Here is a 19,733-nt window from a genome sequence, read left to right as displayed (position 1 = left end):
ATGAAGTGATTTGTTTTTTCCTGTTCGCTGTACTATTACTTTTTGAAATTTCTTTTTCAGTAGGGCCTCTTAGTCGCCGATCTGTTAGGTAAAGCATAATCGTATGCTTATGAGATTGTGATCTGTTTCAAATGGGTATGATGTCATACAAAATTCAGTATTATCTGCTGCCTGGATTCCACAGAGATAAATACATTGGAAATGCACACACAGAGAGAAAATTAGATAGATTCACTTTGAATAATATGTAGTCTCCTTTTTAATGTTAATTTCTCACAAATATTCTAGCATGGGAATTTAATGGCAGACGTGTTTGTAGAAACAGCTACTTTTAAGTGAGTGTTGGAGAACAGTGGTTTTCTTAATAATGAAAAGCAAATTTCCATTTCTGAATCATAACTATTGTCATTGTCAAGCTAATTCAAAGCCTGACATTTTATCAGTCAGGAAAAGAAACATGTAACATGCATTTAATTATTGTCTCCCTCTGAGGGTTCGAACACACACAGGAGTTTATGATAGCCCTTCATTTTGCAGTCTTTCAGTTTAAGCAGTATATCCAGATCTGGAGGTCCCTGTTCCAGTTCACCCCCAACCCTTTTCATTTTTTTATTGCGCGTGCCAGATTATACATTGATGGAGCAGTTATTTTGCAATGAAATATAATTTAATCAGAAAACGCTGATTCACAAAAAGCAAAATGTTACGTGGAAACATATTGCTTTTGATGAGCTTCTAAGAAAATACAGGTGGGCTCTGCTAAATGTTCATGTTTTTTCCATTCAGCTTGCTTGATTAGCTTCTAGGATCTGCTTGAAGATCTGCAAATGTTGAACTTTCTGGTCTTGAGATCTGATTATCAGTGAGATCCAGTCCTAGCCATCCCCCCACCAAGGAGACAGCAGTGCCTGAAAACCCTAATTCAACATTCACATCCTTGCAAACCTAGAAACCTTAGGGAAGCCTGTACAGAACTACTAATCTGGGGGCTTGGCTTCTGAGTTCCTTTTTTATTTTTAAAAATTTGCTTTTATTCCTAGTTTTGTAGAAAATTTTGTTTCATTCTGAAAGTTAAAAAAACGAAAACCAAAACCAAAATCCTTAAACAGTTACTTTCTTCCTGCTTTTTCTCCAGAATTTCTAGCAAAATGACATTTGCTTGATTCATAACAGTTTTGTCGATGAGCGCCAAACACAATTGTCTTACAAACCATTCTCAAGATGAGAATCTGAATTCAGTTATCAGATGGTTCCAAACACTAAAAGCAGCTACAAGCTGAAAGCACAGAGTTAAATCCATCAAGCAAATATCTTTCTGAATTACTGCTGTGGTAAATTCAGGCAGGAGCAACTTTCTTTCATGATTACTAGACCATTAACAAAAAAAAAAAAAAGCACAAGTCTATGTCCTGAAGGCGATGGTTCAGCCTTGGTGAAGGCATTTCATGAGCTACTGCAAATCCTGTTTTCCTGAGAGACCATAGGTTATCACAGACTCCGAAATCAAAGGCGGCCCTGTGTTCAAATCGCTCAGATCGTCCTTTCCTCTTTCCTTACCACAGTCTTCACCCTGGGACCCTGTTTTCCTGTGAGCCAGGTGGGCTCCTTGCTAGTCCTCAAATGCAGTCATCTGCAGGACAATCAAATAAACCATTCCATGTTCCTTGTCAGGCGCTGGGCCTCCTGATCTCTTATCAATTATCTGTCAAAAGAAAAGGGTGTTTTTCTTCATTAACACTTTGCAGTGTGGTAATTAACAACCAGATAGCACGGGGCTTAAAAAGTGGCCTCTCTTGACCGCATGTCAATAAATATTGACATAAGCACCAGTCATATGGGTCTGGGCTAAAAACAACAAGCAAGAAAAGAGAAGAAAGGCAAACAAAGTGTATCCACGAGTTGTTTTTTGGAGAAACCTTTATCAGGTTTTAGCAGCAAATGGAAACAATTTGGGCATTATTTAAGGCCAGGTTGCGCTGTTTCTTGTTTCTCTCCCGACTAAAGATGTGTCCCACTCCTCCTGCTTTTGGGTGGGGGGCAGAAAGGGGAGTTACCTTCCTGTTGAAATAAGCCAGCAAGAACTTTGTCAAGGAATGAACTCTTACTGTAACCCACACCTCATTTGTCACCCTGATGGGCTGAGGAAAAGTGACATTTACAAACTGAGAATGAAAGTACATCCATTTCACCAGTCTGACACCCTGATATAATAACTATTTACCTTGAGAAAGAGGGACTGAGATTTCCGATTCTTGTGAATCTTCTCACTTTGGCACTTATTTTCTCACTCTGTCAAACAGCCCCAGATTAATGGAACAATTTGTTCAACAAATCATATTAGCAGAAAGCGCACAGGGTAAAGAGAAGGAGGCGGGGGAGCAGGAAATTTTTACTCATTCATAGCAGTGGTATCTCTGCAAATAAAAATGTAGTTATGCCTGACATTTACAGAGGTACAATGTGAAAGGGAAAAAGTGTAATGACTTTGGGCAGTTGAGAGATCACTTTGCAAGAACAGTAGCGCTCAAAAGGGAATAAGATAAAGTTACACATAGCATCTAGATTGAGCTTCTTTCTGGAACATATTTGTCAAACACAGCAGGATCTGTCTGTTTAAAAAAGAGTTTTCCATTAAAATTAAGCACCGTGTGCTTTCCTAACCATAAAGGAATGCTCCCTTACAGTCTGCGTTTCAGAAACGTTAGGTAAAGAATTAAAGTAAGCTGGAGCTGTATGGTGAATGCTATGCATCCTCCTTGCTGGCTTCATACTGTTCAAGGGACTGATATAAACTCCATCTAAGTCAATGGAGGTTTTTCCATTTACTTCACAGGACTCCAAACTGAGCACAGAGCAATCAGAAACCAAATGTTTCTTCTGCATTTACTCCTCATTTACACTGTATTATACTGCTGCAATAGCTAAATAGGCAAACAAGGTTTCTTCTGTTTTCCTACACATACGTAGTTCTTACCGTGGAGGTGGGAGAACTGAGGAATGCAACAGTAGTTATTCCAGCTTGATAGGGGCACAAATGTAAGTATAATAAATCCTGAAAAGTCATCTTGGGTGTATGTTTTGTTTAGGAATTGGTAATGAGTTAAGACTGTATTGATAAGTAATTCACTGGGCAGCAAACCATACTTACTCCTCTCAGTGCTTTAACCCAGAGCTCCCTGCAAAACTGTGTGTCGGTATTTATAGTATATACAGAGTAGATTATCTTTAAAATGTGTTTCTTTTTAAGTCTGTGTTGCCCGTTTCTGCTAGCCATGAAAATATACAGAGCAATGTGGCAACATCCCCCAGCATGCACACTCACACACTTACAAACACATTTTAAGAGGACACTCTAAGTTTGCCATCACGTTAATTTATTTCTGTTAGCTTGGTACAGCAGCACTGTACCCTGCATCTTCAATGAAAATTGACGCTCCCTTGTTCCACGTTTCTTTATGCCATGACCTTGGGTGTCAAGGGAAAATATTGCTTTGCATCCTTGTGTTGCTTGAGTCCTGCTTCTCTCTTTATAGCTTATTACTTGGCACACTTCAGAACACCATGTACTGCAATGAGATATGCACTGTACAGCTGGCAGCGTAGGGATACTTCAGACTATGGAGATAGGAAGAGCTGAGTCTGCTGCACAAATAATATTTTGCCCCAAATTCAAAAATTTAAATGTATGGTTCAAAGATTTCTGATGGTAAATTTTTGCTTCCTTAATAAAATTTCTTCTTTTATTGCTTGTTCCGTAGCCCAGTGAAATCATAGATCAGCCCTTCTCCGTGAAGATGCTGATTCTCTCAGGACATTTTAGGTATTTTTGCATGCTGAGCAGGATGAAGGGGGAGGAACCTTCTACATGACTAGGAAAAGCTGAAAAACCAAAGTCATTACTTATTAATTCAACTGGGTTTTACTTGTGTTAGTGAATAAGATACATGCAGAATTTGCTAAGGATCTGAAGGAAGGAAATCAGCACAAGGAAGTCAGGATTTACAGTAGCACCACAGGGAGCAGAATCTGTCCTCTTCAAAATACGGTATGGGTAAGGGTGTTCACTGCCAACATTTCCCGAGCAAGCACAGAGAATGAACAGTTGCTAAAGCTGATCTGATTTTAAGTGGCTCAACCTCTTCAACCTATTTCAGTAAATTGAGAGCTTCTGAGAAAATGTTGCCCCTTCCCCTCTCCACCCACACCACGCTGAGCAAGACCCAGACGTTAGGAAGGCTGCATAGTCTCTCTGCTGACCCTTCTCCTCCATTTGCCCCTACGTACAACTTTACTCTTTATAGGTTTTGTGAATTCCTGTTCTAGATGGCCCTGAGGGCAAAAACACTGACATCCCCTATGGCTTGAACAGTGACCAAGGATGAAAGTAGCAGAGACTTCTTGGCTGCTCTTCCTTGGAACCTCCAACCTAGCACACACAAGAGTAACAACATAATTACTTCAGAACAAAGGAAGCTTTGTACACTTTAAGGTTTACACCTCACTGATCCTTCTGGATGCATCCCTGTTCCATGGAAAGTAAATTACAGCACAAGGACTCAGTTGCAAGAAGTCTGGAGACTTGGCACATGCTGTGGTCAGATGGCAGGTTCTCCTGCCAGTCTGCAACCCCCGAGGTAAACAGAGATCAATCACAGCCTGGTAGGAGGAGTTTCTGGGTATTTTGTTATTTTTTTTAAACAGCAATCCTTTTCTCTTATTTTGGTAAACTACCACAAGGGGGAAAAAAAAAACCCTGGTTTTCTATCTTGAGGGTTCAAGAGACTATTGGATTTTTTTGGCAAATTTTAGATTTTGTGGATGGAGCATCTGGACAGTTTTTTATGTAGATGTGGAAATGATCTCCCAGTGAGGGCTAGTCTTCCTTATGATAGCATTAAAAGAAGGGAAAAGGAGGTGCCAAGGTGGCTATATTGCAACTGGAAATATGCCATAGGGAGGCTAAAACCAAAACAAAACTAAGAAACAAAACAGCCCTCCCTCTCCAGAGAACTGGAAAAGAAAGAAACACAAAGCACTGATTGTGGGTCTGTCTCTCCCAAAGCATCTCTGTTTGCCAACATATTCATATTACAGAAGCAAGTGCTCTCATCTTTTCCCAGCTGGGGATTCTCCAGCCCTCCAGGCCTGTTCAATCCCATTTAGTCACAGACGTAAAGATGGGCTAGAGGTGTTTGACACCTTTTCTCATTTTCTAGGAACGACTAGAAAACACAAAGGACTCTATTTCAGAAATGGGCTCCACAGCCGAGGTCAGTTTGAAGGCTGTATGAACAGTGAGGTATGCTCTAAGAGATGGCCCTGAACCTCTAAAACAAATAAAAGCCCTGAATCTCAAAATCTAAAATCCACGAGGGGTCTGTGTGTGTGTAGCACTTTCTTCAAGAAGAGTAAATCATGTATTTTAATTTTGACCTCTTTGAATATTTCAATTTTTATTGTCATGGCAACTGGTATTTTTCCTTTAGAAATATCAACGATTCAAACCATAATTCTTTTTCCTTTCCTGGCTTCTCCATGTCACTGGATCATTTGCTCCAAAAAGTTGTCTGTGCTCCTACTGTAACAAGGAGATGAGGCAGTGGAATACCATGTACCTGGGTACAAACGCTTAACTGGGCACTGCGGTAGCTCTCCAAGTCAGAAATGGATTTTGGCAGAAGCCAGGACTTCGGGTGCAATCACAGCTGGCTGAGTTGGAATTTTTTTGTTTAAGCAACACTGCAGCCCAACTCTTTGTATGAACCTCAATACCAAGGCTGTACATATATATTAAAAAAAAATATCCCACAAACAAGCAAACAAAAAAATCATGAGAAAAAAATACTACTACTTTCCTATATTAAACCATATGTTAAGCCCCATGTTCATAATTGAATCTTACGGGGTTTAATCTTCATGGGCTAAAGCTGAAGAAACACCCAGGACCATCAGCAGAAGTTGTGCTAATCAGACCTTATTCTGGAATTTTATTTTGCAGAGCATATGGGCTAAAGACCTCTCTCATGCATCACTCTGACCATTTGGAGGGTAGCTTTAACTCTCGAATAGTAATATTAGTCCTTGGGTCATGTGAGATAGTTTGGGTCACGTGGGAGTGCAATGTCCTGAAAGCTCAGCTCTGCCCAGAGCTGCAAACGTACTTGTGTATAGCCCAGAGGAGAATTTTGTAAACTGAAAAATAAAACCCTTTTAAAAAAATAAATTAGATATATGTACTTTATTTTTTACATATATATATATATATAAAGTATATATCTTGCAGTAAAAAGAGTAGCAGATTAATGTGAAATATGAGTAGCATTTTGTTTCTGTGGTGGCATCCTTTATGACTTCTTATTCACAATAATTCTTTAGATGTTGAGCAAGCAGTTCCACAAGTACAGGATTTAACAAAGCCTAATGAAGATTTTTAATGGATACATGTCTTGTAGCTGGGTTGTCTTTGTTTTCTTAAGGTGAAAATACTGACAGAAGCTATTTCTCCAGGAAGCTTTTCCTGGGCTAGGGACATTCATAATGCCTCTCTCCTGTGTAAATTATCTGATGTCTAATGGTGACAGACGCGTACACACATACACAGACTGTGATTGCATAAGCCTTGTTTCCTGACTAAACTATGCTGAAAGAACCCATCAAGAATGCTAATCAGAATTTGAGACCTTCAAATTCTGTATGATGTAACATAGCTACAGCTTTCCATGTAAAGCTGCAAAACATATATGCCTAGGTCTATATACGTGTGCATTTAGAGTTTGTAGATATATGTGTACATATTTGTGTGTGTGTGTGTGTGTGTATAATATATGCACAATTTTCCATGTACTAGAAAGTCCTTTCTTCAGGCAGCACATTACCCGTTTTGTTGCCTGTGCCATTGAACGTGTATTACTGTGATGTGACTCAGCTTGCTGTATGATTCATCCCAGTCATGAAAGGGGCCAGTGGGTGGATTGCTATTTACCCGTAAATGAGCCCTGGAAGCCCATGTATTTAGAAATCCGACATACCTGTGGAACTTTTTTTCACCCCTCTGATTAATTTGGAGACACTTGTGTGAGTTTTATACACTCTACTCATCAGGCCAATATATAGAGACTTGCTGAGCTGAGACATAAATATGGCCTAATCATCAAATGTGGATTCAGGTCTCCCCTGCTGAGCAGGTAACAGTCTAAAGTGTTTAAACTGATACCTGCCCAGCATGTGGTATCTTAATCAGCATCACATTCCTGCACTTCCTCCCTCACTTTGGTCTACAGAGACAATGACCTCAGTAAGATGATTTTATTTTAGTGTTCAAATTTGCCTATATGAATATATTTTTAACTCCTGCATTGCCTTGTGGATGAGCACTGCAGCATCTGTGCAAAAGGTCGTCTGTACAAAGGGAATTATAAAGAGAGGTCACCAGACAGAGAGTTGAAAACCGAGAACTTTAACAAGCAGTTTAAGAGTTCACGTTTTTTTTGTACTTTTCATCATTTTAGGCCAAAATCAGAAGCTGGGCTGGTATGGAACAGATTTACAAATCACATTCTTCCTCTGCAAACCACAGAGTCACAGCATGGCTGTACACAGCTGTGGTCAGCCGGGAAGGTCTGAGCAGGAGCAGCTCATCCCTGAAGATGTCGTCTCCCCATCCCTCCTGCCGGCAGAGATCCAGTGGCTGGGGACTGCTGAAACCTGCATATACCATCGTCCTTCTTTCTGGCAGCTCCAGCCAGAAGGGAAAACTTGTTTTTCCTATTGCTACGCAACTCCTGTTGGGCATGGACAGGGTGTGTCTGGACTTCTAAAGAGGTCCAAATTTCAACCCTGTTTGTTGTGGTTAGGGGCATGTTTCCTTGGAGGAGGGCTGGTGTCACATTGATGCCTGGCTGGAGGCAGGGACCAAGCCCCCAGACACCCAAGGATTTCAGTTATGACTGGAATACCCCTTTTGCACCCCAGTTTTAGGACAGGCTAATGAGCTGGGAAGGGATGTGAAAATTTCAATACCTGAGCCCAGACGTGAGCATCCTTCCCCCATGCATCTCCCCAGAGGCTGGGGGGTTCCCCACGCACCCACTTGCTCCTTTCCAGCAAGTTGCCTAGTCCCTGTCCTCCTAAACCAGGGCTGGAGACACTGAGTGTCCCCTTCCAGGTAGAAGAGGTCCTGGGAGAGCAGGGGGAGGCTCCCGGGTGCCGTGGCTTTGTTTCCCACTTTCACCACAGGCAGCAGAGCCGGGTGGCAGCCGAAGTGGCGGGAGGGCTTATCTCCAGCTCCCAGCATTTCCCCCAGCGTGCGTGTGGGAGCTGGCGTGCCACGAATTTCCAGAATGAAGGGGGAGAAGGGTGGCCGGGCCAACAGGAAGGCTCTCTCGCCGTGCGCCCGCATGCCCCGGCCGTGTCCCGCCGGCCACAGGAGTGCAATCGGGCAGCTGCAGGGATTTCCCGTCGCTTCCGCCCGGGCGGGTGCAGGCCTCTCCATCTCTTCCTGCGAGGCCGGCGGTGGGTCGGCAGCGGCCGCCAGGCCTCAGGAAGCCGCCAGCCATGAGCAAGTGGCGGCAGGCGGGCAGGCGGGGGCGAGGAGGTGATGGTGGCCAAAACCTATTTGTTCGGTGGCCGCCACACGGACACGCGCTGGCCGGGCCGGAGGAAAACAAAAGGGGGATGTCTGCTTCAAAAAGGCAGGAAATGAAGCAGCATGGGGGACGGAGAGACCTACTGGGACTGGGCTGGGGCTTTTCTCTCTTAACCTATTGTTTCATTATATATTAAAAAAAAAAAAAAAAAAGAAAGAGAGAAAAAATAATAATAAATTGAACACATCCTGTGACCTCTTATCAAGCCATCGGGAAGAAAAACAAACAGCTCATTCATCTAAAGGCTGAGGGTGTTTTTGATGTGGCTGCTGGACTCGTGAAATCCATCAGGGCAGACGGGCTGCAGAGGGGTCGGAAGCATCTCCCCTTCCCTGCCCCCCCCCCCTCCCCGCAGTCCCCCTTTTTTTGGCTTCAGTGCCAGGCAGGAGCTGTTTGTTTGCGAGGGTTTCTATATACGGCGCCGGGCATTTCCCAGCTGGCTGCAGCCCCCAGCCCCCTGGCCTCTGTTCCCAGTCTGCAGGAAGTCTTTCATTCCCCCCCTATCTGCAAACCAGAAGATTTTGATGGCTGATGTTTCTCCTGATCTGTGTCCCCTCCCTTTTTTTGGCCAGACACCTATAATTTTCCACTCCTCTTTTTCTTCCAAAGGAGGTGACATTTAAGGGAAAACAGTGCCATTGCTTTATTTAGCTCTTACCTACACATTTCTTTTTTAATTTTTCTTTTATGGCTACCATACTCATGAAGCATGGGACTTACAGTCCAAATAGCTACAGATCTGACCTGGCAAAACCTCAGTGAGTCCTGGTTCACAAGCACATCCACATAAACTTGTTTACATCTTGCCTATAAAAAAGCCATATTCACTTCTTGGATCTTTGGCTAAGCTCTTAGATTTTTAAAGCCAGAAGGGGTCATCGGGTGACCTATGCAAAGGTGCTCTCTACTAGTATTTCACCCATTTCCAAGTGCAGTAAGCCTAATAAATCATTTTTAGCTAAACAATAGCTTTCAGAAAGGCATCCATTCCTGTTTTGAAGGCTTCAAGAGGTGGAAAACCCACCATATCTGCCTGTAGCCTGGGTTATTCAACTTTTGCAAAGCACTTAAAATATCTTCGGAGTAGAAACTGGTGTACTTTTCTGACACAATGCAGTCTTGCAGACAGATCTTTTTCAGATTCGGAAGAGCACAGTTAAGTGACTAGCTCTACTGACCAGACATGTTAAGGACATAGTAAGGAGTCATATTATCTGATTCAACCAGCTTAAAACTAATGAAAGTTGCAGTTAGCATAGATACAGCCCTTTCTTTGTGGTGTACAGCATGCTTGCTGGCTTGCACTGACCTCGCCTGAAGTCCCTACAATAATGGCCATGAAAATGTAAAAGGGAACAGTATAAGTATTATTGAAATCCCAGGGACTGGAAAGGTGCCTCAGGCATAAATGTGAGGACTGTGGCTTGGGCAACCTGGAGGAAGGGAAGCTGTCCATCCAAAAGGTCTTTCATGCGAAAGAAGAATGTGTTTTTACTACTATATGACCTCCACGCTGAGAGGAAGCCCAGGTATTCTCAACAAGATATTTTATTCCCCTGTCTGCTGCAGATGGACAGTAGGGATGTGGGCTGTGCTGACTTGGTCCAACATCAGAAAATCCCACACCTACACTATCTTCATACCATAGCCAGTCTGTTGAATAATTAAAACATCAGCAGGTACCTGCAAACAATTAGAAGGTAACCCCAAAAATGTAGGCTGTCTAGGTGATAACACTGATTTAAAATTTCCAGCTGAGATAACAATCCCTACAGGAAATGTAAATGAAACTTATAAAAGCATAACAGAAAATCGGTCCATAGCACAGTTAAGGATATTTCTTTCAGTGCATCATGGCTACTGGTCCTTCATTTTCTCGAAAGCAGACCATGGTAAAAGTGCAATGATATATCATTGTGAAACATTGTTTGGAAGCTCACTTGACCTTTCAATCTTAGTACTTTCTATATTAATCCCATGATGCATAAATTATAAGAAGGAAGATAAATATTTAGTTTCTTACTGTTCTGAACAAAGTCCCACAATGTTTTCTTTGCAGGCTGAAGCAACTCAGGCAACCAGGAAGGAGGCAGACAGCCCAGTTGTCTTCCCATGATACTGGTAACACAGACTGCACATCTAATTGGAAAAACAGAGAATAAGGAATGGAATTGCAGGCAGGGTTTTTTCAGATTTTCAGAGAGACATAAATACAATAGAGTGGAGGAAGAAAGGGAAATAGAAGACAAAGAAGAGGATTTTATGTAATTCACTGTCAGTGTGGTACCTCAATTTGCTCTAGATTTATGGTAAAACTTTCAGAAGGGCACAGAGGAGTTACACGCACACACACAGAGCTCAATTAATATTCAGTACAAAATACTCCGAGAGGCTTTGAAAATTTCCCCAACAAGTACTTTAGAAAAGAAAAACAAACAAAGAAACAAACCTGCAAAACAAAACATACAACTCGGAATCTGATTTTTTTTCTCTGATTTATCAGCCTAAATTAGGACTGGTTGATATGAAAATTTTGCCCAGAGGATTTATATATGTATATATATGTATATATATAAGCATTTTTCCTTATATATATATATATAAGGAAATATATATATATATATATTATATATATATATATATAAGCATTCCCACCACACTGTTGCATTCAAAAGCATTTCAAGAACCTGATAAAGTTGCCCAGTAGGTTTAATGTTTAACTCGAACTAATTACCCTGAGTAACATCAGTGTTTTCTTTAATTTATCCTTGGCTATCTTCAGTGAGCTAAATCTGTGTCCTAAAGCTGCTTCTAAGTTGCCGTGAAGTTTAGCTCCAGTTTTTGGCTTCAGCAGAAGCAGAAATTGCACAGTGCAAGGACTGTGAGTTAAATCACTATTGCAGACGATTGCAGATGTACAAGGGAAGAGGTCAAGGGCAGGTATTTGGTGTCATTTCTGAAACTGGAGGGACAAGCTAAAGCAAAGCAGCAAGGAGGGAGGGAGACAGCTAACTGGAAACTGATAGCCTGTAATTTCTAGGAAGTTTGAAATCAACTGTTTAACTGTCTCTGTTTTTTACTGATCTTGCTGACAACCTTAATGGCTGATGTTCCGGACTTCCCAGTTTCCAGACTCTAGCAGAATCAATGCATATCAAATAAGCATTCAATTTTTGTACGGGCCAGACTTGGAATCTGTAAGGTCCGTTCATCTGCTGAGTCTCCTTGCCTCTTAAAACCTCTTCACTTCATTAAAATCACAATATACTGATGGTCCTGAGACAAAAAGGACTTCCAGAGCCTTTAGAGGGAGTCCTATACAAAGAGCAAGTGTGAAACTCTTGAAGGCTATCTTATCCCCTCATCGAGTGTTAATGGGATTTGTATTGATTCATTGATGGGAGATTAAACTCCTTAGTGTCTTTGTCATTTATACTTATTGGTAAAATGTACGACATGTGGAAGGTCAATATCTCATCCATATATTTTTTTTTTCCTAATTTGGTTCCTCATAGTTGGAAAAGTGGCTCTGAGATAACAGCCAGCTGCAACAGGGGCAGTTAAAAGAGGCCGCAGCTACCAGCAGCCAAAAGGAAATCTTCAAACATTGATTTTCACACACAGATTGGCTCTACTTCTTCCTATACATACAGTACCAGAATGATAAAAAAAAAAAAAAAAAGTTAGATAAATATTTATACATATGGCTAATGAGAACACCTGGCATAGCAGGCAAACAAGCTAATGGGAAAGAGATGGAATGGATGAGGATCTCACAGTGTGTATTGCATCCCAAGCAGCTTGTTTTCTCTACTGATGTCTCCTTCAAAGAGCCTTTTGCTCCATCGAATGAATGTGCTAGATCTACTGCCCTTGAAAGCAGTTGGGTTCCCACTCTACCTGAGGGCAAAAGTGAAAACCACCCTGCTTTGGAGGAAAGCTCATTAAAACATTCAGGTACCAGTCCTTTGCAGAGATGTCTAGCAAGCTGGTGATGGCATTCAGATACAGACAGATGTCTCCTAGGACCTGGGCTGGCACCACCAATTTATCTCATGTTGACCACAAAATAACCATCACCTTATAAAGACTTTCATTTATTAGTAGTGACTGGTGAACCTCTGGAGGTTTGCTTGGGACAAATACCAATTCAGCTGCCAAACCTTATCTGAACTATCTGAACCTCTCCTGTCTAAAAAAATTGGGCTGGAAATCTCATCAGATAAGGATTTGCTCTGTGATTGACTGTAGTTATTGCTTCCAGATGGGCTAGAATTACTGACATAACTGCCCTTTCACTTGGTATTTGATGTATCCAATTCTGGCTCAGAACCTAGGAAAAAAGTATAGGTGACCAAAAAAAAAAAATATTACATATAAATCTTAATTGATCTTATTTTTTCTATGTTTCCTTCTCCAGTTTCTAATTCCTAATTGTTTTGAACTGCAGAGAAATATATTTTTTTTTCAGCAGACAGTCCTCTGATTCCAGTGAAATCTTTTGACGTTGGCCTGCCTTGTTTTGATAAGAGTAACAGTAAAAGTAGGTAATCAGGAAGGACAGGAGGATGGTCATACTGGCTCATTTGTGAGAGTTAATGAATGAAAAGTCAGTATACATACAGATAACTGGAACTGCGTGCCTGAACTTTGACTCTTTTTTTAAAAATTTCTGTTATGAAAAGAAGCCAGATAAATATTCTGTTCAAAAGATGCCCCAAACAATTCCATTTATAAATATTTCCTTTGATTATTTAAATATTTGCAGTGTACTCAGATCTTTAAATGTAATGTTTCATTCAGTCAAACAAGTGTTTTTTTCTTTTTTCTTTTTTTTTTTTTCTTTTCCTTTCTCATTTGTTGGTTTACTGGCATTTTTGGAAATCATTTATTGGTGCTGATTGACAACAGTTCCCACCTCTTTGGCCAGACTTTTTCTGAAAAAGCAGAAAACCAAAAATTCCTTTGTCTTACTCTTATGGAATAAAACAAAGGCTACTGTAACAATAAAAAAGCAATCAAAATCCCCCAGAAAGACAATATCATTGGTAGGAGGGAAAATACTGGTACTGATGATGGGCCAGGACCCTGAGAATGAGAAACTTGAACTTTACATCAGAATTGCAAGGATCCAGAGAGGAGCTGAGGTTGTTTGGGTAGGTTTTTAGTGTCAAATCTTGGCTTAGAACGTGTTAGGGACTAAAAAATGCACCAGAGGGCCTGGGACAAAAAGGTAGCAGAAGCTGGTAGGTTTGAAAAAGTAAAGTGTGTCTTGCAAATGAGAGGAAAAACTGTCCATTACTGTAAATCTGTGGTATGTCCACAAGCACCATGTGATTTTGATGGTGCAGCATCTTCATGCAGGCTCACCTAGTGATTAGAAAGGGAGGAATTCCCAACTGAGTACAGGTCAGTGGTCCTGCTAGTTCTCTAGCCTGCCTCTGACAGTGCCAATTTTGAAAGATGAACTGTAGAGTGGTTTCCCAAGGGAAGCAGTGGAAGTCCCTTGTCAGGGGACTTTTACAACTAGACCAGACAAAACACTAGAAAATGTACTGTAGCTGTAGCAAGCAATTCTGCATCAGCAGGGAGATGGGTTGAATGATCTAATATGGCTCTTCCATCTGCAATTCCTGTGAGTCTATGAATCACATTTCTGTGTGGCAATGCAGCCAAGTAAATACAGTGCAGAGCAGCATCATCAGCTATCTTGGTAACTCTGTAACAGTAACATGAGTAAATTAGGCAGACAAATTCCAAAAAGGGATATATTTGACTCTCTGGTTCTAAATCCATCTGTTCAAACTGGCTATAGTACAGCACGCTACTGCTAATTCCTAAGTGGTTCAGGCTGGATAACAAGATACTTTGTGTCAGGTATGCTACTAGCAAAGAACTAAACCTTTATTAGCTCATGTTTAGTTGTACAGAGCTAGTGTTTCCTGACTGAGCCAGCACATTTCGGATTAGTACAAAGACTGACCCAGCTATCTATAGCCTCCATGAATTTTAACTTTAAACATATGGAAGGATCTTGCAAAAGTTGACTATAAAAATTGGAAATATGTCAGTTTAAGATGCAAAGTGTGTTCTGACTGGAAAAGCAAGGGTGGAGGGATTGAAACATCTTATTACCAGACAAATGAGCTCAAGCTTTATCCTGGTACCGTGCCCAGATGATCCAGACATAAATGAATTCAGGGACGGTTGGGTGGGTGACAAAGCTAACCAGATGTCAGACTAAGCAAACATTTCTTTTGTGCACCCAACCAAGCCCAGTGGTCCAGCTAGGCTTGGAAAGACCTCTAACTTGGTTGATTAATTTGGGAAAGGGAAGTATCAAACCTGACAAACTTCACCTTCAACAGTAGTCACTACTGAACAGACTTTTGTGAAACATATTTGCATGATACTTCTATGGAAATAAAGGCCATACGCAGAGTATGTTATACAGTAGACAAGTCCAGTGTTTTACTCTGACATATCTACTTAACAGAAGAAATTTCTCTAGCAGCCAGGAAGATACTTTTAGCTGTTTGGCACAAATCAACAGGAAAGCAAATTTTTATGACTTTTTTTTTTTTTTTTTTTTTTTCTGGTTGCAGACTCCTACAATCCCAGCCACCAAAGACTTATTTTTCTCATCACAGCTCAATCCCTCCCCTCACAGCCGTAATCTTTCCATGGCACTTCTTAACTACCTTCATTAAGCGTTACTGCATTGCCTGGGTTTGTAGTGTGATGTTTCTGCCATGCCTGTGGGATCATATTTGATGACTTGTTGTCCCCAAAAGCTTTGTTCCCCTAACTGGTTTCCAAGAGTGCAAGAAAGACTCGCCTCCAGAGCATCACTTCTAATAGTGGAGGCCTGCATTACAAGGCATTAGAATGGCCAACCTCATTAGATTTCTGAGGTTTGCCATTACATTTGAAGTTCTTCCACCTCAATTGCAAATAGTGTCATTTGGGAAGAGTGATTATTACTGCATACATAGCTATCTGCGTAGGTCTGTCCATGTAGGTGTATGCTCACAGGATGTACAGCACATCTGAACAGAAGGGCTGGACATTTACATGGGACATCATTTGCGACTGTACGCCTACATATCTTTGTGCATGTGTATTCCAACCACACCACTGAATGTGCAGATTTTCAGTTGTCAACAGGCCTTCATGAGTACCCTGACTGACTATTCATGAAGATACTGGAGAATTCAGTTTCATGACATTTAGACCTGTTGATTTATTCATTCTGAACTGCAGCATCGTTTCTTCACTATTCTTCATTCATTTTTCCCTTGTTTAAAAAGTTTCATTCACCCAATCATAAATAAGTAAGTAAATAAATAAATAACCAGCACGTGGCTTGGGTAACCAATTCCACACCTTCGTGGAGAATGAAATTGAACTGTTTATAAATAAACCATAAGCTGAAATGTGTTTGCATAAACTATTTGATAAACACTTAGGAAAAGAGCTATTGGGGGAAAAAATCCATCTTCATATTTTTTACTGCGAAAATGAAAACCATTTTCAGGGAGGGGAAATGTTTGCACCTTTTCCTCTATTTTTGGACTGACTCAGTATAAAATCCATTAACAGAAAATGTTGAAATTGATAACAGATTGCTGCTTGAACTTAATAGTTAAAAACATAAAAACTAAAAAATTGGGTTTTCCACTAATACTAAAAAAATGAGTTGGTCATGTTTAATAGTGTTAAGGGGGACTGTCTGCCTGTAGCTGTCTTAAGATTTACCATTTGATCTGGACAAATCAGCCAAATTCCCTTGACAGTCATGGAAAGAAACAGGACTACCCAGCCCAGCCCAGGAAAGATGTCTGCAGAGGATGGTATGAAGAGTTATGGAGAGACAACCTGGACAAGTATCTTTGACATCTAGCTTTTGGTTGGCTAAAGCTGGATTAGATGAGCCAAATTTCCTCAAATTTGGGCTCCTCAAATTTAAATTCTGGAAACTTGGTTAGATCCCCTCCACCATATGACCGTTGAAGTCTAGCAAGGGATTCATCCATGTCTTTCTGAAATTCAGGGCCAGCATCAACAGGCCCTCCAGCCTGCTTGCTCTTTGTGTTGTATTCTCTGATCTTGTCCAAGGTCCAGTCAAACCAAGATAATATTTGTTTCTGACATTATTTACAGTTGTTACTCAACTACCAAAGGACCTATGAACATCAGATGAACTATATTTGTACAAACCCAGTAACAACAAAATACAGGATCTTTGCCATAGTTGTATAATGAATGCCAGTATTTAATAATTAGATGTGTATGTTTACATTATACCTGTTTTGTACCTGGTTTTACTAGAAAGGAATCTACAATTACAACAAACAAACTGTTTATACAATTATGGGGCAAAACAGATTGCAAAGGCTGCAGAATTCAGTAAAGAATTTTACTACCTGTAGGTTTCTAGATTAGGCAAGGCATATGCTGAGAGGTTTGTACTACAATATAGCCCCCAAACTTAAATGTTGTGACATTAGCAAGTAGCTTATAATTAAAGTATGTTGCCATTTCACCAGGCTTTCATTTATAGGAGAAAGTGCAAATTCTATTCTATGTGAACTTTAGATACATCCAACTTTTTTCTTTGTTCTTTTCTTTAAAGCTTTGCAACAAATGCATCTCCATATGCTTATATTAGTTAATCTAGTATTAAACATATTGGCTGTGCAAAATGTTGGCATGCATTAATAAATGTTTTCATTTTTTTATCCTTTTTTTTTTTTTTTCCCTTACTTTAAATTCTTCCTTTGACTACACAAGCAACAGCTGTCTAGCTTCCTGTTCAGTACTGGATCTAATGCCTCTACAGAAATCTAGGTCAAAACACTTGGAATGCATGAATATCAAACAGAGTTTTCAAAACAGCAAATGAATACATCTTTAACTGGTGACATTTTCCTGTAGCATATGGCTGCAAGCTCAGGGGACTGCATGCTTTTTTGATGAATATGTTCCGTCAAAAACTAAGGAATGGCAGTGGGCTTATATCACCTTCTGTTTTGCCTTATGAAATGATAATGCAAACTCATAAATGGATACTACTATCACAAGACTTCTGCCTTTTGTCCAATCCCAAAGTAGTACAAGGCCTAGTGGTTAAGAGCCTAACTCTTTGGTCATGTTAAAGTATAAAAGATAACTGTCAAAGATGCTTTTTTGTAAAGCACTTGCCCATGTCACAGAGGGCATCAGATTACCCGCATTTCCATACTAGTGGAAAACAGCAACATACGGTACCAGGAAAGAGGTACCTTAGATTAATTCTAAAATTCTGCAAAGGCATTAAACCACGTATATAATTTCTGCAAAAGAATGTCATGATATAACAAAGGTAATATTAATATAGTTTAGCTTGACAGCACAAACGTGCAGGAAAAGTTGTACTTTCAAAATGAGAAATAAGAGAATAAAAGAATAAACTAGAATTAAAGTGCCGGCATCTCAATAAACCCCATATCAACATTAAAGTGACAGTCCAAAGAAAGCTGCTCTAACAAGCTTGTCTGTTATTCTCTGAGAAGAAAGCATGGGTTTGGCAGCAACACCAGAGCCTGTTGAATAATTAACCAACCACCGATTCTGACCAGTAGGAAATGATGGAGCTATTATTCCTGATCATGCATTTATCTTCTCAAATAGCAAAAAAACCCGTTCATGCCTAATATCTCTCTAGGTTGATGAAAAAGGCAGAAAATCACCCAATTAAATGCTCTCAAATATTCCATAAGACCTAGGGCTGGAGATGTATGTCAGCTGGAAGCAGAGTGGCTCACTCGCTGGACGTGCAGGAGGTTGTGCAGGGGTTTAAAATGTGGCTGTGGCCAAGGTCTTTGCAGGTTCTGACCTCCAGTACCCTGTGGGATGTAGTGGGCAAACAAATGCTGACTTCAGGCTCTGTTTAAAGCAGCCAGCAGCTTTTTTTTTTCTGGGTTGACACACATGGAGCAAATGTGAGAGCTGAGCACACCTAGATAAGCTATGAATATGTGAAATTGCACTTTTATATGAAAGTCTGATTTGGGTGGAAGATGGAAGGATGGACAAATGAAATGTACAAATAAAGAAAGGCTATCATTAGCCTGCCTATACACTCCTCACAGTTTATAGGAAACATACATGTTTTTGAAGCCATTGCAGGTAAATGATATATATTTTGCAAAAAAAAAGCCATTGGTTAAATCAAAAATGAAAATTATCAACCCATTTAAAACAATTTTATTTCCTCTTTATTTTTCTACCATTTCTAAAGTGCAGCTTTGGAAACATGCAGCCTCTTCCCCCCACCTGTGTCTCCCTTGCTGTCTTTATGCATCTTACTGTCACTGAGATGAAACTTCATTACATTTAACCCTAGAAAGGGAACAGTATTTAACCTTCACACTATGAATAAAAGTATTTCTTATAAATATCCCTATCAACATAATATCTATAGTAGGGGTTAACTGATTAAACTATGTATGTATTTAGTCACTGGTGAGCCCTTCTTTCTGTCACCCTGTGGTCCACTTAATATTTTGTCTCAGGTTATATATGAGAAATACTAACAATTAATCCCATATTATCCATTTGAATTATGGTCCTAAAGTTAAGCAAAATAAAGAAAGTCCATTTTCACAAAACTTTTCTAAGAGGTTGGGTAAGATTTTTTGAATACATTCTCTGCTTTATAACACTGCAAAAATTTATTTTTGTAATGGTTTAACTTAGGTACATTTGTTCTATCAGGAAAGTAGTCACATCTACACTCATTTGACGTTAGGTAAACAAACCAAAATGCCTGTTTGGTACAGAATGAAAAGTAACAAATCAACTAATTTCATTTTGAAGGTGAAGATATATTTTCTCTGAAATAACAGAAAAAATACTACAACTTAGTTGTACTTTCTTTAGTTCTAGAATTCCTCTATTTAAACTAAACAGAAGGATCTGTATACTTGCATATCTGTCTAGCTATGGGAAAGAGAAGTATAGCAGAGCTACACAGCTAAATGAGTAGGGACAGTAATGTTTGAGCTATGAAAGCAAAGCTCATTTATGTTGTAAGCTTATTTTATT

General features: G+C 40.1%; 1 long non-coding RNA gene across 2 annotated transcripts; it reads right to left on the bottom strand.

Annotated features, from left to right (window-relative positions):
- Positions 1–1,109: 1,109 nt before the first annotated feature.
- Positions 1,110–18,481, bottom strand: LOC119151818. 2 transcript variants are annotated; one of them, XR_005105561.1, is made up of 3 exons: positions 18,377–18,481; positions 10,669–10,784; positions 1,110–1,702 (listed from the first exon to the last, which is right to left on the bottom strand). It is a non-coding gene; the product is annotated as an uncharacterized LOC119151818 (long non-coding RNA). The 2 variants fall into 2 exon arrangements; XR_005105560.1 differs by lacking the exon at positions 1,110–1,702 and adding an exon at positions 6,224–7,704.
- Between the last annotated feature and the right edge of the window lie 1,252 nt (positions 18,482–19,733).

The sequence above is a fragment of the Falco rusticolus genome, chromosome 7 (genome assembly GCF_015220075.1).
Source record: "Falco rusticolus isolate bFalRus1 chromosome 7, bFalRus1.pri, whole genome shotgun sequence".
Taxonomy (NCBI): Eukaryota; Metazoa; Chordata; class Aves; order Falconiformes; family Falconidae; genus Falco; species Falco rusticolus.
This window is presented reverse-complemented; position numbering and strand designations above follow the sequence as displayed.